Below are 27,498 nucleotides of genomic sequence, written 5' to 3'. Positions count from 1 at the left end.
ATTCAATCGGTATCAGATCTATTCATTTTACCTCTCAGTTTTCTGTTCTTTAGCTAGTGCTCAACTTGAAACCACAATACTTTATCACCAACCTTTGTGACCTTATTTTCTAACTATCTTTTGCAGTTGAATCTCCAGGTTTCATCAAGTGGCCTGCTCCTTATTTATCCTTTTGCTTACCTTTTGAAAGGTCAAACATGATGTCTCTTTCATAAAACCGTAAGACTCATATTCTCAGTGGCCCACTAAATGTCATTTATAATGGATTCCTGACTTCTGCCAACAACTGGTGTCAGAATAATAGATCAGTTTTCTACATTTCTTTCTCTCCACATCCTTCAAACAGCCTTAAATTTCCATTTTTTTAAATCCATTAGAATGTAGGAAGTTTTGGAAGATTGCCTTGAATTCACGGGCATCACGGTTAGTGTAGTGGTTAATGCAACATGATCACAGTTCCAGTGACATGGGTTCGAATCCCGTGCTGTCTGTCAGGAGTTTGTACGTCTTCCCCGTTTCTGTGTGTGTTTCCTCCTGGTGCTCTCATTTCCTCCCACCCTTCAAAATATATTGGGGTTGTAGGTAAATTTGGGAGGCACAAGCTCGTGGCCCAGAAGGGCTTGTTATTGTGCTGTATGTCTAAATTAAAAAAAAAATAAATTAAATTTTAATGCATGCACTGAGTCTACAGTCAGCCCTTTTAAAACTCTAGAATTAAACCAATAAGTCCAGGGTTTTAAAATGCTTTAAGTGTCATTATTTTCTCCATTACTTTGTTGTACTAATATTAATTACCTTTGACACTATCATCATCATTAGGTTCTTGCTTTTCCAATATTTTTGTTAGATTTATTGTACCTTCTCCTGAGATAACAAAATAAGTATTCAAAATTTGACACGTTTCATATTCTCCATTGTAATTTCCATGTTTACTTGCTTATCTCCTGCTCTTTTTCACATGGAAAATCTAACAAACTGCTTTGTAGTTTAAGGTTCAAGGTTCCTTTTATAGTCACGAAATAAGACATTAAAAATGTAACTTACGTATACCTTAACTTCTGCCTGCCATAAGGCAGACAAAGAGATGCCATCAGTATTGCCTGGTGCCCCTTACAGTAAGAAAAAGAGAAGCAAAGGAGCATCCCTTCAGAGTCACTTGTTTCCATGGATTCACTGCCAGTGTTCCTGCAGCCGCACATACCCCTTTTCGATCTACCGGTAACCCGAGTTCCAGATCAAAACCTCCAATTTGATCAGCAAGTCTTCAGTACCCTTGGCCCTTCTAAGTCTCAGCACCCTCATGAATCCTGGCTCCGATACGTGGTTCCCATGAGCCAGTCTCTAGCTGCTAGCAGCCAATGCAGGTCCCCTGACCACAAGTCGCCTGCAGCCTATGTGGGTCCCTCAGTCGCTGGTCTGTTGCCGTGGTCACCTTCCCTTTAAGGTCCTACAGCCTCTGAGCCCCTCGCCGGTCTCTTGCCGTGGTCACCTTCCCTTTAAGGTCCTACAGCCTCTGAGCCCCTCGCTGCTCTGTTGCCGTGATCATTATCTTTTAGGGTCGTGTCCTCTGCTTCTCCTTCTCAAGAGAGCGGTTTCTCTACATTTCTGGTGCCCTGTGCTGGGCCACTGTTCCCTGTACTCTGGAGTCTTACTGTTTATCAGTTATGTTTTTTTGAACTGCTTTCTAAAACTTTTGCAATCTTCATCCTTTCTATTCTTGGAACTTTCTGAAGCACTGCATTTTCCCATGCAGCTTACTTCTCAATGAGATATATTTTTTGAGATTTTCAAAATTAATAAATAATCACCACTGCCAATAGCTCTTTAATCCAATTTCCCAATGAATCTCAGACAATTTGGCCTTCAGATCTGCATATCTGGATTTATTTCAGTTTAAGATTTTCATTTCCCAAGTTTATGACTATCAAAGAAAATATTACATTCTATCATCTTGTAATATTCCCTGGAATATTCCTTACAGTTTGTTTCAGAATTAACCATGTCCTATTACTCAAGTCAAGATTTAAATCAGCTCTCCTTGGTTAATTCAATGCTATATGAAACTGCTTCGATTGCTTTTGAAGAACTTACCCATCAAACTACTTTGCCAAGGTGACATGGTCAGATTAAATCAACATTAAAGGTTACTCCTCCCCTCCACAAATACTTGTTACCTTTATTATCAACGCCAACATTTCCTGTCCCGGGACTAATAAATTATTTCTGGTTCTTTATTGTCCACGTGTATTTCTCCACTCCAACTTTTTTCTATTTCAAGACCTTCTGAGCCCAAATTATTGCTCCCACTGTCCTTCCATTGTTGTTTACATTTTGCTTTCATATGCAAATGAGCAAAGCCCCTGCCTGGCACCAACCCATTCTTTTCCCATCTCTGAATGATCCATTTTATAGTCTTGTGTAAAATGAAGCATCTGTTTGTACCTCATTTATTCCACAACTAATCAGTGGTTAAAGTTCTTAACAAGAAAATATCTCTGCTTTTTTTTAATGTGGATTGATTCTTCATCTTGCTGACTACACATTCTTGCTCAGATTTGTCATTATTCTGATGCCTTTTAAACTTATTTTTGAATATTTTATTTAACAATTTTTAAATCACAAATAGTAAATACATTTCTTCAGTAAAGAACTTTCAAAACGTATACATGTGGTTATACAAAATCTCTCCCTCCCTCCCTCCTTCCCCAAATACCCAAAAAAGAAAATAGAAGAGAGAAATAGAAGAGGGTGAACTATATATTGTGAAGTTTTAATAGTGTAATGATGCTGTAGGTTACCTAGAGATGGGGTCTTCAGAGTCTGTTAAACATTCATATCCACATTTGGCAAATATGGGCACCATATTTTCCAAAATATCTGATATTTATTTTGTAAATTACAAGCAATCTTCTCAAATGGAATACAATTACCATGTTCAGCATGCCATCTCTCCATCACTAAATCTATATTTGATTTCTAAGTAATATCTGTACACTTCCTGGAAACTGCTAAAGCAATTTATACAAATTCAATTTGATACATCGTTAATTTCAGTTTAGGTCTTATAGTCCTAATATTACCCAACAGAACTAACATCAGATCCTGTGGGAACGTAACCCCTATTATTCGTACAAAAAATTTACAACTTCCAACCAAAAATGTTTAACTTTCGGACACTTCCAAGTAGAATGCAGGAATGATCCAACCTCTTCACCACATCTAAAACATAAATCTCATAGGGTTCCATTTTTAAAAAAATTTTGAGGAGTTAAATATAACTGATGCAAAAATTGTATTGAAACAACCTATATCTCTACAATCTTTCTCATCTATTTGTCTATTTAAATCCGCTTCCCATCTTAATCTTGACTTATGCATTCCTATTTTAGAGGCTTTCTTTTGAGGTAAATTATATATTAGAGATAAATTTACTTTCATTATTATTACAGATCAATATTTCCAATTCACTCTGTCTAGGTAACATCAAACTCAGACCAAATAAGTCTATACTTGATAATAACAGAAAAAAATTATATTTAGCACATGAAATGTGGGTCCATTGCAGTCAGAAACAGGTGAATTGGTCATGGGAAACAAGGACATGGCAGACCAATTAAATAACTACTTTAGTTCAGTCTTCACTAGGGAAAATATGAATAATCTTCAGGAAATAATAGGGGACCATGGGGCTAATGTGACAGAAGGACTGGGGAAAATAAGTGTAAGTTATGAGGTTGTGTTGGATAAATTGAAGGGATTAAAGGCAGACAAGTCCCCAGGGCCAGATGGTCTGCATCCCAGAGTGCTAAAGGAAGTAGCCCATGAACTAGTGGATGCATTGTTGATAATTTTTCAAAACTCTTTAGATTCTGGAGTAGTTCCAGAGGACTGGAGGGTGGCTAATGTAACTCCACTTTTTAAAAAAGGAGGGAAAGAGAAATCAGGGAATTATACACCGTTAGCTTGACATCGGTAGTGGGGAAAATGTTAGTCAGTTATTAAAGATGTGATTGCAGCACATCTGGAAAGTGGTGAATTCATTGGTTTTATGAAACCAGCATGGTTTTATGAAGGGAAAATCATGTCTGACTAATCTTATTGAATTTTTTGAGGATGTAACTAGTAGAGTGGATAGGGGAGAACCAGTAGATGTGGTTTACCTGGATTTTCAGAAGGCTTTTGATAACGTCCCACACAGGAGATAACTATACAAACTTAAGGCACACGGTATAGGGGATATGGTATTGAGGTGGATAGAGAATTGATTGACAGATAGGAAGCAAAGAGTAGGAATAAACAGGTACTTTTCGGAATGGCAGTCAGTTACTAGTGGGGCACCACAAGGCTCAGTGCTGGGACCCCAGTTATTTACGATATATATTAATGATTTAGATGAGGAAATAGAAAACATCATTTCCAAGTTTGCAGATGACATGAAGCTGGGTGACACTGTAAGCTGTGTAGAGGCTGTTAAGAGTGTGCAGGGTGACTTGGACAGGTTGGGTGAGTGGGCAAATGCATGGCAGATGCAATATAATGTGGATAAGTGTGTGGTTATCCACTTTGGAGGAAAGAATGGGAGGGCTGAGTACTATCTTAATGGTATCCAATTAGGAAAAGGGGAGATGCAAAGAGACCTGGGTGGCGCTGTGCATCAATCATTAAAAGTGGGCAGCAAGCAGTAAAAAAGGCAAATGGTATATTGGCATTCATATCAAGAGGATTTGAGTTCAGGTGCAGAGAGGTATTGATGCAGTTGTATAGGACCTTGGTGAGACCTTACCTGGAGTATTGTGTTCAGTTCTGGTCTCCTTATCTGAGGAAGGACATCATTGCCATGGAGAGAGTGCAGAAAAGGTTCATCAGATTGATACCAGGGATGGTGGGACATGCATATGAAGAAAGGCTAGAACGACTGGGCTTGTACTCACTGGAGCTTAGACGATTAAGAGGAGATTTAATAGAAATGTTCAAAATTTTTAAGGGATTTGACAGGCTATATGCAGGAAGATTGTTCCCAATGTTGAGCAAGTCTAGAACCAGGGGTCACAGTTTAAGGATAAAGGGGAAGTCCTTTAGGACTGAGATGAAGAAGAATTTTTTCACTCAGTGGGTGGTGAATTTATGGAATTCTCTGCCACAGGAAGTGATTGAGGCCAGTTCCATAGCTATATTTAAGAGAGAGTTAGATTTAGTATTTGTGACTAGGGGGATCAGGGGGTATGGAGAGAGAGCTGGAACAGGGTACTGAGTGGATGATCAGCCATGATCAAAATGAATGGTGGTGTAGGCTTGAAGGGCCAAATGGCCTATTCCTACACCTATTTTCTATGTTTCTTCATTCATTCAAAGTCCTCAGAAATTGATAGAAAATGGAATGTCTATTTTGACATAAAGGCATTTTTCATGAAATTAAATCGTTCACACTTATTTCATAATCAATTTTATTCCATAATTCAATCAAATGTTTCAATTTTGAATTCCACTTGTAAATAAAATCCTGTATATTAATTTCTCCTATTTTACTAAATTCTATATCAACCCAAGCAAGAATTTTATTTACCAAACAATACAACAATAAATCTCAATTGAGCTACCTTATAATAATTCTTAAAATGAAAAAGTTGCAAACCTCCCAATTCAAACTTTCAAGTCAATTTTTCCCCTAAGAAACCCTTGCCATTTTCCCTTTCCATAAGAACATTCTAACACTCATATTCAAGTCCTTAAATTTTTTTTTGAGGAATTGAGATGGGGATCGACTGGGAAAAAATATTGAACTCTAGGGAAAATATTCATCTTAATGCCATTAACTCCACCTACAAAGTTATAGGTAAGTTATTCCACCTATTCAAATCCTCCTTAATTTTATTCAGTAATGGTAAATAGTTCAATTTATATAAATTATTTAAATCACTATTGACCCTAATACCTAAATATTTAATTCCAGCATCTAGCCACCTAAATTGGGTGGCCTTGTTTCATTGAGAATAATCACCCTTAACTAAGGGCAAATTTTCACTTTTGTCCCAATTAATCTTATACCCAGATACTTCATCATATTCTTCCAATCTTATATGTAATTGATGCAACAAATTCATAGGGACTGTCAAATAAACCAGAACATCATCAGCAAACAAATTTATTTTCTTTTCTTCTTGATTAACCTTTATACCCTTAATCTTAAAATCTTGTCTTATTAACTCCACTAAAGGTTCTAATGCCAAAATAAACAAAACTGGTGAGAAAGGACGTCCCTGTCTACTCAATCTAATTCCTGGGTGTCAGACGATATAAAGATCTATCCTGGGGCCTCCATGTAGATGCAATCATGAAGAAGGCTCGAGAATGGCTATACTCTGTGATGAGTTTGAGGAGTTGTGGTACATCAAAAACTCTTGCAAATTTCTATGGCGAGCATTCGGACTGGTTGCATCACTGACTGGTATGAAGATGCCAATGTACAGGACATTGTGAGTTGTGAATTCGGTCAGTGTTATCATGGGCACCAGCAATTAAGGACATCTATAAGAGGTAGTGCCTCAAGAAAGCAGTCTCTATCCTCAAGGATCTGCACCATCAGGTCATGCCCTCTTCTCAGGTACAGGAGAACAAAAACGAGCATCCAGCTTCATACAGCTTCTTCCCCTTGGCCATCATATTTATGAATGAACAATGAACCACAGACACTACCTCAATTGCACTAATTGAAAAAAAATGTAATTTATTGCTTTTTTGCGTCTGTATTACTGCCAAAGAACAATGAATTTGGCGACATGTTCATGACAATAAATTCTGATTTTGCTTCTGAACTGAACAATTCTGTTGCTTGTTGAAATTAAAACTGTGACCATAAAGACAAAGCTAATCAGTAATTGGTCTATATGCATCACTGGAAAGTTATTCACAGTGATGTCACATTACTGAAAGTGCAGATGGATGATGGGATTTTTACATTAGCAGATAGATGAATTTGTTCACAAAATAGGAACATCTGTTCAAGTGTTGGATATAATTCTTGATTAGGAATATCATTCAATTTGTTTATATTTTAGTAGGACAAATCATTCCATTGTGCAATGATCCAAAATAAGTAATGTACTGAGGTTCAGCTTTTTATACACTGAAAGGAATATAATCTAAACAAATCACAACCAACTCAGTGTTAGCATTTTCTACTTTCCTCTATGGCAATTTTTCAAGAAGTTTAAAAGGACCGTGAAAAGTCATTTGCTTTGTGCTTGTTAGTGAACACCAAACTTCTCTCAAGAATGATAATGTCATGCCAAGGAGAGGCCTTGACTTGAAATTCATTTCTAGTCATTAGCACTAAATTGAATATCTATTTGTGCATCTATGTCTGCGGAATAGAAGGGCCAAATTGGCCTGTTTCTGTGCTATAATTGTTATATGATTATATATGAGGACAATGAAGACGGTGTTTACATCCGGTACCGCACAGATGGCAGTCTCTTCAATCTGAGGCGCCTGCAAGCTCACACCAAGACATAAGAGCAACTTGTCCGTGAACTACTCTTTGCAGACGATGCCGCTTTAGTTGTCCATTCAGAGCCAGCTCTCCAGCGCGTGACGTCCTGTTTTGCGGAAACTGCCAAAATGTTTGGCCTGGAAGTCAGCCTGAAGAAAACTGAGGTCCTCCATCAGCCAGCTCCCCACCATGACCATCAGCCCCCCCACATCTCCATCGGGTACACAGAACTCAAAATGGTCAACCAGTTTACCTACCTCGGCTGCACCATTTCATCGGATGCAAGGATCGACAAAGAGATAGACAACAGACTCGCCAAGGCAAATAGCGCCTTTGGAGGACTACACAAAAGAGTCTGGAAAAACAACCACCTGAAGAAACACACAAAGATCAGCGTGTACAGAGCCGTTGTCATACCCACGCTCCTGTTCGGCTCAGAATCATGGGTCCTCTACCGGCATCACCTACGGCTCCTAGAACGCTTCCATCAGCGCTGTCTCCGCTCCATCCTCAACATTCATTGGAATGACTTCATCACCAACATCGAAGTACTCGAGCTGGCAGAGTCCGCAAGCATCGAATCCATGCTGCTGAAGACCCAACTGTGCTGGGTGGGTCACGTCTCCAGAATGGAGGACCATTGCCTTCCCAAGATCGTGTTATATGGCGAGCTCTCCACTGGCCACCGAGACAGAGGTGCACCAAAGAAGAGGTACAAGGACTGCTTAAAGAAATCTCTTGGTGCCTGCCACATTGACCACCACCAGTGGGCTGATATCGCCTCAAACCGTGCATCTTGGCGCCTCACAGTTCGGCGGGCAGCAACCTCCTTTGAAGAAGACCGCAGAGCCCACCTCACTGACAAAAGACAAAGGAGGAAAAACCCAACACCCAACCAACCAATCTTCCCTTGCAACCGCTGCAACCATGCCTGCCTGTCCCGCATCGGACTTGTCAGTCACCAACGATCCTGCAGCAGACATGGACATACCCCTCCATAAATCTTCGTCCGCGAAGCTAAGCCAAAGGAATATATGAGGAGGGTACTTGGATCAGTGCGGACTAGAAGGGCCAAATTGGCCTGTTTCCGTGCTGTAATTGTTATGTGGTTTTATGTTTGTTTGTTCTCCATGCAAATCAATATTGTTAGAAATTAAAGTACCTTTAAAGAAATTGCTCGAGACAAAAATTGAGAACAAAGAACATTTATTTTACAACAATGCAAAGTTGGGTGCTTCCCCTTACCCTGGGAATACACACATACACTGGGGCTCACCCAACTTTTATACAGTTGATTTCAGTATAGGAATACCCTCCCCCTTACATTCTTCTGCCTCCTGCTGGAGAGGTTTGGCATTAGGCAATCCTGCCTGCCTACGTGCAATTTCAGTATACTTGGAGGACCAGGGGGTATCCTGTCGGTGTCCCTTCATGTTATTGTCCTTATTCACACCTTCCTGATTCTCGGGGCTACAGTCTCTTGATATGCAGAGTTGACTCATTCTATCTAGGGTTGGCTAATTTCATATGTATAAATCTGTGTATGGTTAGCTAATTAGATATGTAGGACTTGGTACTTCTGTCCAGGGCTAGGAGACCCTTATCTGATCCAGACTACCTCAACTTCCTACATTCTATTGTTCCTTACCACTCCTTATCTTAGTCTTATGGTCTTGTCACAAAGACTAGAAGATTCTTATGTTAATCGTGCTGACTCTGCTTTCCTGCATCCTAATTCCCAAGCTCATCCTGTTTGTACTGGTTACAACCATTAATTGATGTATGAATTTTAGTTTCCTTCATGTTCATAATTTTAGATCAGTTTTCCCATCTCTCACAATATGGAGCACTCAAGAAATGTCCAAGGAGGTTCAGTAGGGGTAATGTTTGATGCTGAATGTCATGACCACATTGAATTTAACCTTTAAGGTCATATGAAGTTTTAAAATATTGAACTTGCAGCAGGGACACCTCAATTAGCTACAGAGCTGTCCATTAATGTACATTCAGAGTCAAAACAAGTGGCCAAACCCAGTTCAATATGGGCCCAAAAAACCAAAGCAACATTGGCAGAAGCTCTTCACAAGCCCGTAGGAGAAAGCACAAATGAGAAGGCAAGAGACAGTCTCACGGTTGATGCTTCCAGACGTGCAAGGAGCAGGCAGCAGCAATATGCCCGTCTCAGTGTTCAGGCCTCCGGACAGGAAAGGGGTAGGCAGCACCAGGTCCACTCAGTGCTCAGGTCTCCAGACAAACAAGGAGCAGGCAGCAGGAAAGTGAGGAACAATGCCAAGCCCGCCTCAGTGCTAATGCTGCCAGGCATTGCATGAGCAGACAACAAGAGTCTGCTGAGGAAGAACAAGCAAGACTCCAAGCCATGTGCACAAAAGCCACCAGCCAAAAGGCAGTTCCATTTACTACAGCCAATGCAGAATTACCATGAAGTTTTTTGGGTATTTTGTTTCAACCATGTGGTCATGTTTTATTTCCTGGGCAACACCGGGTATCCTGCTAGGGTACTATATAGATAGTGTTACAATTCCAGAGGACCCCAAAATCCATCAGCCATAGAAATTCACCAAGGCAAATAGTTACTTAAACAAAAGTTGCTTTTAATTTTCTTTAAACATAAAAACAGGACCAAACTTTAACTTATTACTATTAACTTAACTTAAATCCCTTCTAATTCTATGTTCAGGAAAGTTCTTTGATTCACAGTCCAATCTCACTTCTCACTCCTCCAAGTTCATCTGCATCAGGCAATTCTTATACTGTGAACAGAATTTAACATTTATGAAATTTCACCAGGCTTTGGTGCTTGAAGGTTACCACTCAGGAAGGTTCTAGTTGGTTTCTGAGAGAAATTTGTTGCTCATTGGACACACTCACAAACTGATCTCCCATGATCAATTATTTCAGTGTCTTGCTGAAGAAACTTGTCCCATCTTGGGTTTTCCAAATGACAACCTCTTTTTCCAGGTCACCACAGGTTCCTTTTGTTTCCCTTATTTCAGGAGAAACGCTCTAGCCAGCCATTTCCTCTTGGAAGGACTACAAGGGTTTTTCAATAGGCTGAACTTAGAACTCACAACCCATCTTCAAAATGGAGTTTTAACAAGTTGCCATGTTGCAGCCTCCAAAAGCCACTGCAGAACAGTTCTCTCTCTCTCTCTCTCTCCCCGTTTGCAATCCCACATGACCCTTCCTAAAACAGCAAACTGCAACCAGATTGCTGGCACTGGAATCAGTTTCTGCCTGGGCATCTGTTGCTTTAAAGACAATAGTCCATTTACTCCAAGGCATCAGTCCAATTAACACCTACTTGTGAAGTCTCTATAGGCACTCTTCAAAGTTTCTGTAAAGTCACTGTGGTCATGAAGTCTCTCTTTCAGCAAAGCTCTTGCATTTTAAATGAGATGTCTTTTGTGAAATGATAATGTCTGTTTGTGAAGTGATCTACACTAAATCTCCACAATCTACCTTTTAAAGATGTATCAATATATAATATAAAATATAATATACCCTGCAACAATAGTAAAAGCAATATTTTGTATTGACAACTTGATTCTGCCTCTATAAATTACTTCAATTCCTATTAACAATGTGTAAGTTTCTATTAAATCTGCTACATATCCAAATTATGCAAAATGGAACATGGTTTTACTGAAAATTTTATCTTTTTTATATTTTGGATTTATAGAATCATAGAAATGTTTGACATGGAAGGAAATACTTCAACCTTTGGGTTCACCTTGGAAAAAAAATAGATGTTAGGTTAATTCTACTTCTCAGCTCTTGGCCCAGAGCCCTGTCTGTTACAGCAATTCAAGGCAGTGAGTTCCAGGCTACCTCAATCTTCTGGATTTCTAAATGGATTGTGATTTATATTTGGCGTGTTTAAAATCTTAATATTACAATCTTATAGAAATTAGGGCAACAGCAAAACAATTTGAACAAAGGGCTGATCTGTGTGTTGAGTCGGGCAATGTAGGGAAGGTCCAAAATAAATATTTCTCTTCTGCATTCACCAAGGAGAATGACATAGAGGATACAGTAGTGAATTCAGGGAGAGGTGCACGAAAAATTGGAGAAGGTCAGTATCAAGAAGGTAGAGGTGTTTGATACATGGAATGTTAAATCTTGAGGATCTGTTGAGATCTATCCAAGGCTTCTATGAGAGATGCCAAAGACTGGAGAATTGCTAATGTGGTTCCTTTGCTTTAGAAGGGCAGCAGGGATAACCCAGGTATTTGCAGGCTGATGAGCCTTGTTTCAGTGGAAGGAAGAAGATAAATGAAGCTAGGTTGGCTGACATTGTCTACATGGACTTTTGTAATTCATTTAACAAGAATCTACATGGTAAGCTGGTCCAGAGGTTAAGGCACATGGAATCTAAGGAAAGCTGGCCAAATGGATGCAAAAATAGTTTGGTGATAGGAAGCAGAGAGTGGAGATGGAAAAGTACTCTTCTGATTGAAATCTATGATAGTGATTCACTCAGGGATTGATGCGAGACCCTTGTTATTTATGATATTTATTAATGATATAGATTTGCAGATGACACAAAAATCAGTGGTGTTGTGGATGGTGATGAAAGCTATCTGAAGCTACACCAGAATATTGATGAGATGGAAAGTTGGGAGAGTGTTGGGAGATAGAATTTAATCCTAACAAATGTAAAGTGATGTATTTTGGGAAGTAAAAGTAGAGTAAGTGCATATAGAATATATGGTAGGATGCTAAGAAATGTTGATGAACTGACAGGTTACCACTCAGGGGTAACCACTTGGGGTTCAAGCCCATCGATCTCTGAAGGTGGGAACACAGGCCGATGTGTGCTGAAGCATATGAAATGCTTGACTTCATAAGTCAAAGCATAGAACATGAATGGTGGGCATTATGGTGCAATTTCAAACACTGGTTACATTTGAAGTATTGTTGTCATCATACTGTAGGAAATATGTGATTGCACTGGAGAGAGTCAAGAGGAGATTCTTGGATTGGAGGACTTTAGTTATGGGAAAATATGCAAAGACTGACCATGTTTATCTTTGTGTGATGGAGGCTGAAGTTCAACCTAACAGAATGGAAAAAGTTATAAAAGGCATTGACGAGATAGCTGATCAGTATCTTTTTCCCCTGGTGAGGTATCAAAAATAAGAAGACATCGGTTTAAGCTGAGAGGAAGGAGTTTAAAATCAGATTTGGAAGCAAGTTATTTCATACAGAGTGGTTGATATCCAGAACTTGCTGCCAGAGGATGTAGTAGAATCAGATAAATTTATTATGTTTAAGATTTCCACTTAAATAGCCAAGGTGTGAAACACGAAAGTTTGCAGATGCTGTGATTGTAGAAAAAACACAGAAAGGCTGGGGGAACTCAGCAGGTCTCGCAGCGTCCATAGGAAGTAAAGGTATATAACGTATTTTGATGCTTGGAACATCCATGGAATTCTGTGACTTTTCCATCCTAGTCCCATTCAGGAGTGATTTACTGAACAAGCTTGGGGCAGACCAAGTTTCATGCTACTCTTGTTGGAATACACACACTGATTCTAAGCAAACAAGCTGATTCCCCATGTAACACAAATTTCCCAGGGTTCATTTTTGGTTGCGGGGTGGGGTATGGAGTGGGAGTGAGATGCATAATTCCTGAGTAACTATTGTATTAGAGTCATAAAGTTCCAGATTACAGAAAAATGCCCTTCATCCAAATCATCCACTCAAGCCAGGTACCTCATTTTTCAGCATTTTGGCCTTATCACTCTAAATCCATGTACCTGTCTAAATTTTTTTTAAATGGTGTTTGTGTACCAGCCTATTTCCAACTCACCCCTTCCAGTCCCAGTAACAGCCTTATGAATCTTTTTTTTGTACCCTTTCCAACATAATGGCATCCTCCCTGGAGCTGAGTGGCCAGAACTGTACACTTTTGTAACTCGATCTTCAAAATTCATTTCAACAATCACCCTGACAGTTATTTCTGCTTTAATAGGGCCTCTCCATCATTGCTTTTTATGGCTGACAAGAAGTAAAAGACAGATCAAATCAATGAATGGAAGAATTTGACAAGATATGAACAGGAGGAGAAGGCTTGTTCAAAGCTCCAGTTAAAGGCTGGGGCGTCCAAAACATGGTTCTCAAATTTCCATAATTTATTCATTAAATCTTGACAAAGATGTATATTAAGACTAAATGCCTCTAAAAAGCAGAAGCATCTGGACACAAATGATCCCATAACAACAAATCAGGTCAAAGTTCTTCTCTGGAGTCATGGGGAGCAGTGAAAAATTAAACAACTAACTGGAGGAGGAGGTCTTATAAATATCCCAAATTTAGGGCAGCTGGAACCTCACACACAAGTGTAATTGACAACGATGAATGCTAACAGCCATCTTTAGCAAGAAATATCCCTGTGAATGATCCATCACTGCTTTCTCCTAAGCTACCACCAGCAGAGAAGCTGTCTTCACCAATTTGATTAAATTACAGAAGCCCTGGCAGAGATAATTATATGGGTGAGGTGCTGGAAGAGCAGAGAATGGGAGAATAGTTAATGTTATGCCTTGTGGTAAATGTCTCACTTTCTAACCCATCCACTACCAATCACCACCCCTCCTCCCTACCCCAAAACTATTCTATTGTCTACAATGCACATATGCAATGTGGAGAATACCTCCTGCCTGGGCAAGCACAGTTCCAATGATACTTAGGACATTCCATATAATCCAGAACAGATGAGGCCACTTGACTGGCAGCTGATCCACCACCTAAAACTCCCTTCATGACCAAATTGCCATGGTTGCAAGGCGCTTCAGGAATTTCTGGGCCTCCCTGGGCTGCTTGAGAGAATAGGCTTTACTCCAAGAGCGGTAAAGAATAGTGGTGGAGCGATGACCCCACTATTCACAAGGATTCATTCCATGGCTCCAAATCCATTGGAATCATGGATAGCGTGACATAATAGAGCAGACCCTGCACAGAGATAAAGATCTGAGAATAATCAAATATGAAGGTGATTCTCCACTAATCAACAGGGAAATAGGCAATTCGGGAGCCAAAAAAAGCCATATATCACGGAAGATACAGCTCTCTGCATTTTTGCTGGGATTGACACTTCTCGGTACATCTATTGTCTTTTGCAATCTTTCCACCCGCTCTCTGTTACTTAGGTAATCTTGTTTCTGTTGGATCTCAGCCATCAAAAACCTGCAAATTTTTACCCCTTTGATGTGCAAGAATGCCTTACTTTTCCAGTTAATTAGCCTGGATCTTCTGGTGGTTCTTATCAAACCAGTCCTAGTATGTAATTGTGGAGAAAATATGGGTTTCTTAAGGTGCGCTATTTGTTCTAGATATCAAAGCTGTAAAGGAACAGCTGAAAAGAGCTAGCTTTGTGGGGTTCTGTGAGACTTACAGTATTTATTTCCCATGACAACATTTCTTTTACCCATCATGTCTTGGAAACAGACTGATGTGGATAACAGAGAGTGGTCAGTCCACCAATCCGTTAGTACTTGTGATGGTGCATGTGGTGCAGACAACCTCACCATCTTTTATTTAGACAATGATAAAAAATCTAACAGGTTGGAGCAGTTGCCATTTGCCCTTGTTCTTGTCTCCAAAAAAGACAGCATGTTTGCAATAATGACATCACATTCTAAGCATGGCATCTGGAGAATGATTCCATTAGAGTTAACACTCCCCTTCTCCATTTGTGCATTTCACTTAAATGAGGCAAGTTCACTGAAGTAAATTAGCTCTTATCACAGTTGTAACTGAGGAAACTACAGCAAATCACAGACAGAAAAATCCCAAAAATTGCTGAATTAATGATTCATTTTAGTGACGTTTGATGCACAGGCCAGGAAGAAGGGGGTTTCCGTCACCTGAGGGAGCAGGTTCCCAGGGAGTGGTGCAGGTATTGTGGGCACTAAGATAATGAAGACTTCTGGTAGTGGCCCAAGATAATCGTTCTGGCAACCCGTTTATAATCCCGAGAATGCCATGCTGACCACCACTCTGTGCATCTGCACTCAAGATTCCTTATAATAATTTGATACATGAGGGAATTGCAAATGGTGGTGATTTACAATGCTATTGATCTTGGAGGTCAGTTGATTTCAAGCTGTAGACATCCAACAGCAATCCGACAAGATGGGATTTCCACTTGTAATTCACTGACAAAAATCTAACATGACTTACGTTCATGAAGAATAAATCAGCAAATATATTTTGATAACTAGTGTGAATTCAATAAGCTTAATCTGATTTTTACTGATCTCCCAGATTTGGCATTCACATTACAGATTCTCATAAGATGTGCATAAAACAAAAAAAAATCACAATTCTTTTCAGACAAGCCCGTTGTTGAGCCCAATTCTTCGATTAATAATGTGTCTCCTCTAAAAGAATCTTTAACTCATGTTGAAATGTTAATTAGTGTCTTTCTTTAAATGGATAGCTAAAGTCAAATTGCTGCAGACAATAAAATACTAAGCTTAAAAAAATCCCTTTTCAAAGTAAACCCTGGGCAACTAGGGTGAAAGGCTAAATGAAAACAATACTGACGTGGATCTTTCAAAGGGAAACACTGCACTTTCAGTGGTTGTTCAGACAGTTAGAAGGATTTTCTTCCTGTCTGAAACAAACCGAGTTGCTTCTGTCTCTCCTTACCCAACCCCTCCCCACGAAGGAGAGAAAGAGTATGCGTGTGTGTGTGAGAAACAGAGAGGAAAGAGACTGTAAGCATGTTGAACTGATTGCATGGCACAAGGAAGCAGAATATTTGAAATCTTATCAGCTGCATCAGAAAGCAGCCAATTCCGATTGTCTGCAGATATTTTCTTAATGATTTCTCGAAAAGGAAAGAACTGCTCTCCCTGAACAATAAAATAAGCAAACAACAAAGGGAGACACACAGCCAAGAGGGACAGAGTCAGGTGAGCCTGTGGACTCGCGGCTGTGAGGTGACAGGATTGTTCAGCAAGGAAAGACAGACTTGAACAACTGCACTTGAAAGGTGAGGGAAACCCCGAAATCTCGAACACACGCTGTTTCTTTCCTGACCTCTGATCCTACCCTTGCTGCCAGCCTGATCTGTGTCAGGTTGCAACTGCCAATAGAAGCAACAAACGTCTGAGCTCAGCTGGAAGGCTGTCCATTTGATTTGATTTTGTGTTGCCTTTCATCTGGATGTGGAGCAGTATGGATTAACAAGATCATTGGGAAGAAGACGGCCAATTAACAAAATCAACACCATCCCAAGATTCTTGAGATTGCATTTCAGTCTGCTGCAGCCCTGACTACAAGCAACTTAACAGGTACTGACATTCTCTTTTGTCTTTACTGAAGCTTTCTTGTTTTATTGTGCTTCCTTTGCGGCTTTGCCAAATACTAGAGATTGTTGCCGTGGTGATTTCAGTGGAGTTAGTGTGTGCCAAAGTTTACCCAAGTAAGATACATTTTATCCGTCCGTAAGATATATTTGAGGTGCACGCAATTTTACTGGGACTTTCCAAACTGTCGAAGGAGAGAGAGAGAGAGAGAGAGAGAGAAGCTCTGGATAATTTTCGATTACAATTTGCAGGCTGTGCATGGGTGAATATACATATATATGGCAGCTGGACTGAAACAGCAGTAACCCCTGTTTGGTCACTTGCCTCACTTGAAGATTGCCATGTCTGAAGTCTGCAAATGCTGTCTGCTGTAGATATATATTTAAAATCAATCTGTGGCTTATAAAAATATCTTTCTCAGGGGTGAAGTAAAGGTGGGATGGATTGACCTTCACTCTTGCATTCAGAGGCTATTATTAACTCTATATGCTCTTGGCAGATTATGATTTGATTTAAAGTGTGGTTAGAATTAAGGATGAATAGCTATTTGAGAAGCATGGGGAAAACCCAGCATCTGCGATGTAGTGCCATGTAGACCAGGGGCAGTAGAAGGAATCATGTTGTTCGCTGGAGGGAAGTGATCATTTCTTCACGTGGGGATTTTAATGCCAAAATGATATCGGGTGTAAAGCTTTACATGATGAAGTTAGTATTCTGAATCTTTAAATTCTGACAAAATGTGGAGACAGTGACACAATGAATGAATACCCTGCCTTTTTTTAAATCCTTACCTGCAGTAGTCATAGAATGAAAATTATTTTGCAAAATATATTTTGGTTGACTTTCAAGTTATTATCCATTACAAAGCAGGAAGATTCTTAGCCATCCTTATTATGGAGAGCTGTTCATTGCATTTAGTGTGGAGGAGGACATTAACAGCTGCTCTCTTGGAAACTGTCTAATTATTTCCTTTCACAGCAGAAAGTTGAGGTTAATTGCAAGTCCCGAATTCTGGTAGTCCATGTAAACAAATGAGAGCTTCCAAAGTATAATAGTTTCACAATACCTCGGTTTGTACAAATGACTAAACAGTAAGTGGGGAGACCAGTTGAATAATAAAAGGAGACTAGAAGTTCTACGACTGTATCAAGTCCAAATCCAAGCAGCAAAAAAATAATGCAAGTTATTTCTCTTTTTAAAGGAGCAACAAAATAATCTCCCATTTAAAGTTCCAGATTTAAATCATGAATGCTACAAAATATATTGGAATGTAGTATTAAATGGTTATATGGTTAAATAACAATGGAACACTTTTAAGTGGTTCACTCACACTAAAGATTTGCTACGTCTTTTTGTTCATTGAAACTTAAGACACCTTTTAAAGATTATTTCACATTTCAGATATCTCAGTGTGTAATTTGTCCAATATAACTATCAATAGCCATGATATTTAAGACTGGAGGGCTCCTGCAACTCTGAGATATGGTTTTTGCAAAATGTCTTCCTTAAATTCATAAGATGTAACCAAACAATGAGCTAACCAACTTACAATAAACTGAAACAGTTTAGCCCTTGATAGTATTGAATGATTAAATGCATTCCATAGTGGAATTTCAGTCAAGAATTCCAAAACATACAGTATATTTTGCTTTCAGTGACTCAGTGTACATACAGAATGAAAAGTAATAGGTCTCTCCTGTCTAGCATTGTAAGGTATGAATTGTAATTCCTCTTTTGTAGCATGAATGGAGCAAATGCACGTCCTCCCTCACCAGGGTCCAGGGCCCCATACAGCCCTTTCAAGTGAAGCAACACTTGTACATCCAGAGGACTCATTTACTGCATCTGGTGCAACATTTGTGGCATTCTCTACATCAGAGAGACTGGTTGTAGTGCGGGAGATCACTTTGCTCAGCACCTCCACTCCTTTTGCAACCACAGCGACCTCCTAGTGGCCAATCATTTCAATTCCGAGTCACACTCCCACACTCATGAGTCTGTCCATGGGCTTATGTACTGTCCCACCCCATCCAGCCGCAGATTGGAGGAACAACGCCTTATTTTCCATCTGGGCATTCTCCAGCCACGAAGCATGAACGTTGACTTTACTGTTTTCCACTAAACCTGCTCACCTTTTCTGTCCCCTCGCCCTTTCCTGTCTCTCCAGTCACCCCACCCACCCAGCCATCTCTCCGCCCCCTCATTGCTGCTGTCCCCTCCCTCCTTTCTGGACCTATCATCTCCTGCCTTCACCCCCCCACCCCCACTCTTAGGTTCGGATGCTTGCTGGAATTTTCTCATACTTTGATGAGGGGCTCAAGCCCGAAACGTCGGTTCTGTATCTTTACCTTTGCTACATAAAGGACACTCTTTGACCTGCTGAGCTTCTCCAGCACTTTGTGTTTTTTTAAAAACTCAACACAGACTAGTATCTACCACATTATACACAATAGGTATAAATAAAAGTTAGTTATTCACATTTGGCATAATCTATATTGAACTCAGCATTCTATTTCCAGTTTGTTCATGGCTGATGTGAATATCTCCTGTCTCTTCTTTGGCTTGGCTTCGCGGACGAAGATTTATGGAGGGGGTAAAAAGTCCACGTCAGCTGCAGGCTCGTTTGTGGCTGACAATTTCGATGCGGGACAGGCAGACACGGTTGCAGGGGAAAATTGGTTGGTTGGGGTTGGGTGTTGGGTTTTTCCTCCTTTGCCTTTTGTCAGTGAGGTGGGCTCTGCGGTCTTCTTCAAAGGAGGTTGCTGCCCGCCAAACTGTGAGGCGCCAAGATGCACGGTTTGAGGCGTTATCAGCCCACTGGCGGTGGTCAATGTGGCAGGCACCAAGAGATTTCTTTAGGCAGTCCTTGTACCTTTTCTTTGGTGCACCTCTGTCACGGTGGCCAGTGGAGAGCTCGCCATATAACACGATCTTGGGAAGGCGATGGTCCTCCATTCTGGAGACGTGACCCATCCAGCGTAGCTGGATCTTCAGCAGCGTGGACTCGATGCTGTCGACCTCTGCCATCTCGAGTACTTCGACGTTAGGGATGAAAGCGCTCCAATGGATGTTGAGGATGGAGCGGAGACAACGCTGGTGGAAGCGTTCTAGGAGCCGTAGGTGGTGCCGGTAGAGGACCCATGATTCGGAGCCGAACAGGAGTGTGGGTATGACAACGGCTCTGTATACGCTTATCTTTGTGAGGTTTTTCAGTTGGTTGTTTTTCCAGACTCTTTTGTGTAGTCTTCCAAAGGCGCTATTTGCCTTGGCGAGTCTGTTGTCTATCTCCTGTAAACAACTATGAAATGAACAACTGCAACCAATTGATCGAATCTGAGTCCAGAAGAAAGTGTGCTGAATATGGAGAACCAGCAGTCATCCTTTCCCCACTGCCACTGTCACTGTATCAGCACAGGGTATATATGATGGAACAGCCCTCTAACTTATCCTCATTTCAGAGTCTTGCTTGGCAGTTTGCAGATTATTTTAAGAACATGACATGTGCTAAGATTCCAAATTATAGTCACAGGCTCGGGCTTGGAATCTCCTCATTGGGGTTCAGATTCAGATTCAGATTTATTGTCAGATTACATACATGACATCACATACAACCCTAAGATTCTTTGCCCTGCAGGTGAGGCAGAATTACCACTATTGGTTATGCAAAAACCTACTCAACATATGCATGTAAACAAATAAAGAAATGTAAACAAACTGACTGAATAATAGAGAGAGAAAAAAAATCAATAAAATGCAAAAGCAAGAGTTCTTTAATGGGTCTCTGATTGAGTTTGCTGTTGAGGAGTCTGATGGCAGAGGGGTAGCAGCTGTTCCTGAACTTGGTGGTATGTGTCTTGTGGCAGCTCTACCTCTTTCCTCATGGTAGCAACGAGAACAGTGAGTGTGTGTGTGCTTGGTGGTGTGAATCTTTGATGATTGCTGCTGCTCTCCAACAGCAGTGTTCCCTGTAGACATTCTCAGTGGTGGGGAGGATTTTGCCTGTGAACTCCTGGGCTGTGTCCACTATTTTTCTACCTTTTGCAGGGCTTTCCACTCAGGGGTATTAGTATCCCTGTACCAGACTGTGATGCAGCCGGTGAGCACGCACGTGCAAGGGTTTCCAAAGTCATACCAAATCTCCACAAACTCCCGAGAAAGTAGAAGTGTTGATGTGCTTTCTTCATGATGCCATTAGTATGTTGTCTCCAGGAAAGATCCTCGGAGATAGTGACTCCCAAGAACTTAAATCTGCTCACCCTCTCCACTTCTGATTCACCATTGATCATACACATCTGGTTTTTCCATTCCGGAAGTAAACAATTTGGTTTTGATGACATTGAGTGAAAGGTTATTGTTGGTGCACCTTTCAGCCAAGTTCAGCCAGTCAATTCCCACTGCTGGAAATTTTCCAGAGGTTTGGCAGAAGCCCCCTTAATTCACGTAAGTATTGATAAGCTACATTGAGCAGCATTATCCTGTCAGAACAGGAGCATCTCCAAGGAAATTCTGGAATCCGAACTGAACACGATGACAATGTAAGAACATGATTTAGACAACACCAAATTGTGGCATTAAAAGGCTGTGGAGCATCTATTCTCAACCTCTTTATGACTATAACCCCCTTAGGACTTTGCTTAAAGTTTATGGGCTTCGTTCCCTGTGAAGCAGTCAAGTTTTAGATTCTTCTGTACTTCTCTCCCACTGACTAAATTAAAAACATAAAATATTTATGTTACATGAGGTGAAAGGAAAACAAAACTTTTACTTAAATGTACTGTGGTTCCCCCAGGAGGGCCGTGGGACCTTCTTTGAGAATGGCTGCTGTTGAGGATAGCATAAGGGCAAGATACAAGGTAACATAATTCTGAAAATTTAAAAAAGGTGATATGAATCTCAACTCTAATAAAGCATGAGAAGTGTGATGTTGATTTTTCCTGAGAATATTATTTGAAGTTGTGCTGATAATGCCACTCTCAAGGTGAGAAAAGGAGGCCATGCAGATCCAAGGCTGTTAAAGAATTTATCAAAAAATTATGCTCTGTGTTTTTTCAGCTGTGAGTGAAGCTTTCCTGAATACAGGAACATTGCTCAATTATAAATGGTGTATTATTTTGATATTTACCCATATTGCCTGAACTCAATTATGTTAATTCATAATATTTTTAAAGTGACAAAATTCAATACCTTGTCTCATTAATTGCTAACATCTGGGAGCCAAATGAATTATTTCATTGCATTTGAAATGATAATTAAGTAGGCAAAGGAGATTTATTGTGTTCACTCCCAGGCACTTCATAGCATTCTGATCAAATTATATCCTAGTGCCTTCTAAAATAAGTTTTGCAATGACTTATTCTGTAGCTTTATAACAATGAAAAGTTTGAAGAACATTGGTCACCAATATCCTGGTCCTTCAGATAACCACGTCTATTCATCACTGATAGCAAGTAGTTTGCTTTGATGGAATAATGAGAAGCATATTGTTCCTTGAATGGGGATCACATGGACCAGGAAAGGTCAACAGGTCTGTCAAGCTTGCACCATCCATATAAGAGCTGAAATATCATGACGAGATACTTTCTACCCTACATTTCTTTTCCCATGGATGTTGCCTGAGTCACTGAATAGTTCTGGTGTCTTCTGTTTGTATTTCTGGATTGCGCTACAGCCCAAATCCAGCCTAACCATGATCTTGTAAATGAATAGGAGGGTTTATACTGCTGATTGCCAGTGATTCTGACTGGCAAAAGAGAGTGGCTGAGGGCATAATTAAGCTCAGCTACACTGCCTTCAGGTTTGAACAGAATCAAAAATGAAAATAAAAGAAAATATCAAAAAGCTATGATGACAGTCACCCCAGAATGGCAGAAAATGACCCTAGTTAAGATTCTATATTAAGTACTCTATATCAGACTGCTGTCAGGCAATATATAACTCAATGTTTACAAGTCTTTCAGCAAGATGTGTATATCATTACTTCCAATGTTTCTCTAATTCCAAGAGAATGACAGAAGGCATTATTACTGTTGTTTTGTCAGGTGAACAGGGACTGCAACAAGCAGTTTTCCATTGTGATCCACAGCACTCAGTCAGGCCAGGTTCAGTCTCAGGTTTGTCAACTTATGCTTTAAGTAAACCCTATGCCATTGGTGCTCTATGACTAGTAAGGGATTGCTTAAGGTGGGATGTGAGTGGGGAGGGAAGGTTGAGAACCATTGCTCTCGACCCAATTATTACTGAAATATTTTGCTTGAGAAAAATTGTAATTGGCCCATTTCCTTTGGAGTTATGAAACCGTGCACATAACAAGTCAATTAGGTACAATTGAAACAGTGGTTTTCAAATTTTTCTTTCCACCCACAGACCACCTTAAGCAATCCCTTACTAATCACAGAGCACCTATGGCATTAGGGAATACTTAAAATGGTATGTGAGTGGAAAGAAAAAATTTGAAAACGACTGGATTAGAATCTACACTACAGAGAGTACTGTTTCAAAGATTTTTGTTAAGTTAATATTAGTAAAGTATTTCCAGAAAAATGTCACGCAACATACTCGACAAAGACTGGTGTAGAGTGTATAAGAATGAGGAAAGAAAATAAATCAGCAGATGAGTTCTTAATTCAAGCATATTATTCTTCAGAAAACTAGTTCAGAGAGCATTGCCGGAGGAATGTATTGGTGGGTTTAACACTACTATAACATGGAAGAGAGGTAAATTTTTGGCGAGAGGAGATGTGGGTGAAAAATAGGTCAATACAACTTTGAAAATGACAATAGAGTTAACTACCATATGATCCCACCAGTGAAACAAAAAAATTGACTGGCTGAACTTGGCTGAAAGGTGCACCAACAATAACCTTTCACTCAATGTCATCAAAACCAAATTGTTTACTTCCGGAATGGAAAAACCAGATGTGTACGATCAATGGGGAATCAGAAGTGGAGAGGGTGAGCAGATTTAAGTTCTTGGGAATCACTATCTCCGAGGATCTTTCCTGGAGACAACATACTAATGGCATCATGAAGAAAGCACATCAGCACTTCTATTTTCTTGGGAGTTTGTGGAGATTTGGTATGACTTTGGAAACCCTTGCACATGTCTGCTCACCGGCTGCATCACAGTCTGGTATAGGGATTTTATAGGGATTGTAGTTAATATATAAAAGTGCAGGGCTCACCGTGTCCATAGGAGGCAAAGATAGAAAACCAACATTTCGGACTTCATCCCTTTGTCAAGGTATGAGCAAAATGCAGGCAGGCACCTGAATTAAAAGGGAGGGGGAGGAGGAAAGAATGGGCAGGGGGGGGTGGGTGGCATAGGCCAGCAGACAAGAGATCATAGATGGACATGGAAAGGAGGGCAGGAGATAAAATGTGAAAATTGATCGGGTGGGGGGGGGTGTAGCTCTGTGATTGCAGAGCTAGAGAAAAGGAAACTGGGGGATAGGGAAAAAGAGGGAGAGACACATGGGGGGGGGGGATAGAGAAAAGGGAATGAGAGAGATGGGGTGTGGCCTAATGGGAACCAAAGGTCAATGTTAATGTCATAATGGGTGCATGGTGCCCAGATGGAATACAAGACGTTCTTCCTCTAATTTGAAGATTATCTGAGTTTGTTAGTGTATGAAACCAGGGACAGACATGTTGACATCGGAATGGGGTGGGAAATTGAAATATGTTGCCACTGAGATATCCCCATTATTAGTTAACAGAGTGAAGGTGCTCGACGAATCAATCTCCCAGTCTGCATCCAATCTCTCTCATGTAGAAGAGGCTACAATTGGAGCACCAGATGCAGTAGATGACCTATGCAGATTCAAAAGTTGTGTTGCTTCATTTGAAAGGGCTATTTGGGACCCCAAATGGTAGGGAGAGAGGAGGTGTGGGAATATGTGTAGCATTTCCTGTGGTCACAGGGGTAGGTACCAAAGGGAAGATTGGTGGAAAGAGGGAGTCACGGATGGAGCAGTCCCTGTGAAAGCCAGAGAGGAAAGGAGATGGGAAGATGTGTCTGGTGGTGGGATCATATGGTAGATGACAAAAATTGCAGGGGGTGATTTGTTGGATGCAGAGGCTGGTGGGGTGGTAGATGAGGACAAGGGGAATCCTGTCCTTGTTGCATGTGGGGGTGGAAGCAGCCAGGGTAGATGTGAGGGAAATGGACCAAGCTGATGTTAGTAGAGGGAGAACCATGTTTTTGAAGAAGGAGGACATCTCGCATTGCAGACCTTGTCCCAGGATCAGATGCAACAAGAAGGAAATAGAATCCTTAGAGGGGACAGGTTGTGAAGAGGGGTACTCGAGGTAAATGTTAGAGTTGGGTTTGTAGAAAATGTCTGTTAAGTGTTCATCTCCTGAGATGGAGACAGAGAGATCAAGAGAGCTCGAGATGGAGCAAATGTAATTGAGATTAGGATGGAAGTTAGCAGTGAAGTGGATAAAAGTTGACAAGCTCATCATGAAGCAGAGTTTAGGAGCCTCTCAATTCTCTTTTTTCTCCTGCCCTCCTATCCATGTCCACCCACTGGCTTCTCGGCTGTTGGACAGTACCCCTTTCTCTCTCCTCTCCCAACCTTATTATTCAGGTGCCTACCTGCTTTTTGATCATATATTGTCAAAGGGCTCAGGCCCAAAGTTTTTGGTTATACATCTTCACTTCCTATGGATGCTGCCAGAGTACTGAGTTTCTCTGGGAATTTTGTGCATTAAATAGTCAACTTCCATTTTTACTGCAGATCAAAAATGAATTGTATCCAGAGGGATGTGATGTACAAATTTTTAGAGAAAAGGAGTGACAATATATCCAGTTTGGTTCTCATCTTGAGGCTCCCTTTGTAAGTTGACCTTTAGTGTTTGCCAATCTGAGTAAAAAATGAAAAGAAATCTTATAGACATCCAGTTTAGATCGGTTGCCTGAACTATTGTGCGCAGGTTGAGCCCCCTTAGCTAAAGAATAAAGAAGGACCAAAAATGGTTAATCGGATTAATTTCTGATGGAGATTTATCGAATGAGTGATTGAAGGTAAAGTCTGTACACTGCAGAGTTTAGAAAAATGAGAAGTGACTGTATTGAAATGTCCAAAATATTTAAAACTTGAGAGGGTAGATGTAGCGTTAATGTAGCCTCAGATAGTGGATCAAAAACTCAAAAACCAGCAGGTTCATCATTCAAAGCATTAAATAAAAGGACATTTCTTTACCCAGACAGTAGCAAATCTCTACCCAGTGGAATCTCAGATTCTGAGTAAATAAAACACTGAAGTTAACAGATTTTTGAATATCAGTATAATCAAGGGAAAGGGTTAGTTCTGGTAAGTGCCCCTGAGAAGAGATAAGCCATGATCTAATTGAATATTAGACACGAGGGCCAAATGACCTACACCTGCTTCTATTTATTCTGTTCTTATGTATGGTTGTATCAAGCTGCGCATCCACTGGGTATCACTATGTATGAAGGTTTATCTTTCCCTGGAGGTGTGGATAACAACTGATCACGCTACCATTGAACATTCCTTCCAGCTGAGCCATACCACACCATGCATAACTTGTACTTTTCTGGGAGAACTCCATTGACTACAAGTCAATCTGACAGTGGTTGGCACAGAAATGTCCCATAAGGGAAAAAGGGATGATGGATTTTGTTGGATGGTTCCCATAGAATAATTTGGAAAAATATTTCATCGCAGCAACTTTCACACAAACACCAAGTTGCTGGCCTAGTGATGAGGATAGCCTTCTCTGTCAGGTCATTCATACGCAGTTGATGTCTTGGTACCATCACATGCAGTCCTCCAGGCAGCTTCATTGGAGATGGGATAATCATCCATTGATTTCCAGAGCACTTGTGTGTCAAGAAGATCTGCAATGAGACGTTGCTGTCTTTGATGTGCTTCATCCAAAACAGCTGCTTAATATAGAATTTTGTGTTCTATGAGTTTTCCCCAGAGAAACATATTAACTGCTGCTGGAAGATTATCAACTCTGTAAGATGCAGTTTGGTTGGCCGAAAATTTGCAGGCTTTTCAGTGGAAGGAATGGTCCACCACTGAATGTTGCAGGCGGTACATTCCAAGCTCCAAGAATGCATGGCAAAAAAGGTCTGGTTTTGCCATAGATCCACCATTGCACATTGAACAGCTGGAATCTGTGTAAAAGCGCATGAGAGTTATTGCTCGTGAAATACATATGTAAGAAAGGCTAGTTAGTATTCCTTCACGGAGATAAATATATGAAAGTACTTGTCATAGAAGTGATAAAGAAAATTTGAAGTCTTGCTGGTGAACTGTAAACCTTGTAAAAAAAAAACTAAAATGATTCGTCTTGCACAATGAATTATAACATATCAATGTATGGGATCATATGCTATAAATAAAGTATATTTTTGAGGAAGAATTAATTAGTGAAGGAATATATATGAAAATGCTTCACAGGAACATAATAAAAATGAAAATAGAGGTAAAGACATATTGGCATTAATAAAAGGAATGTCCAAAAGCCTAGTACTTAGGTTTTTTAGGGAGAAAAGTGAAGTAGAGACAAGGAGTTATTTATGAAAGGATTTCTGAAGCTCAAGGTTTGGGAGACAAAATCCATGGCTGCCAGCAAAAGCACAAAAGGAGCAGAGATCCAAAGGAAGGCAGAAACCACTGGAAACCAAATTCTGACATT

The 27,498-nt window shown here is 40.3% G+C and overlaps 2 protein-coding genes and 1 long non-coding RNA gene across 6 annotated transcripts in view; 2 read left to right on the top strand and 1 right to left on the bottom strand.

The window, feature by feature from the left end:
• The window catches only part of LOC138745923 (uncharacterized), a 32,135-nt gene extending 18,463 nt beyond the window's left edge, over positions 1-13,672 (top strand). Inside the window, exon 2 of the long non-coding RNA XR_011346591.1 lies at positions 13,485-13,672. This is a non-coding gene — a long non-coding RNA (uncharacterized lncRNA). The remainder of the gene's footprint in view (positions 1-13,484) is intronic.
• The window catches only part of LOC138745913 (proline-rich protein 5-like), a 362,551-nt gene that overhangs the window by 276,271 nt on the left and 58,782 nt on the right, over positions 1-27,498 (bottom strand). The gene's annotated exons all lie outside the window — the stretch shown is intronic.
• LOC138745918 (protein shisa-like-1) overlaps positions 16,423-27,498 on the top strand; it is a 132,786-nt gene continuing 121,710 nt past the window's right edge. For both annotated transcript variants that reach the window (XM_069903449.1, XM_069903448.1), the window contains exon 1: positions 16,423-16,812. The gene's annotated coding sequence lies outside the window, so the exon portion shown is untranslated. The remainder of the gene's footprint in view (positions 16,813-27,498) is intronic.

The sequence above is a fragment of the Narcine bancroftii genome, chromosome 11 (genome assembly GCF_036971445.1).
Source record: "Narcine bancroftii isolate sNarBan1 chromosome 11, sNarBan1.hap1, whole genome shotgun sequence".
Classification (NCBI taxonomy): domain Eukaryota; kingdom Metazoa; phylum Chordata; class Chondrichthyes; order Torpediniformes; family Narcinidae; genus Narcine; species Narcine bancroftii.
This window is presented reverse-complemented; position numbering and strand designations above follow the sequence as displayed.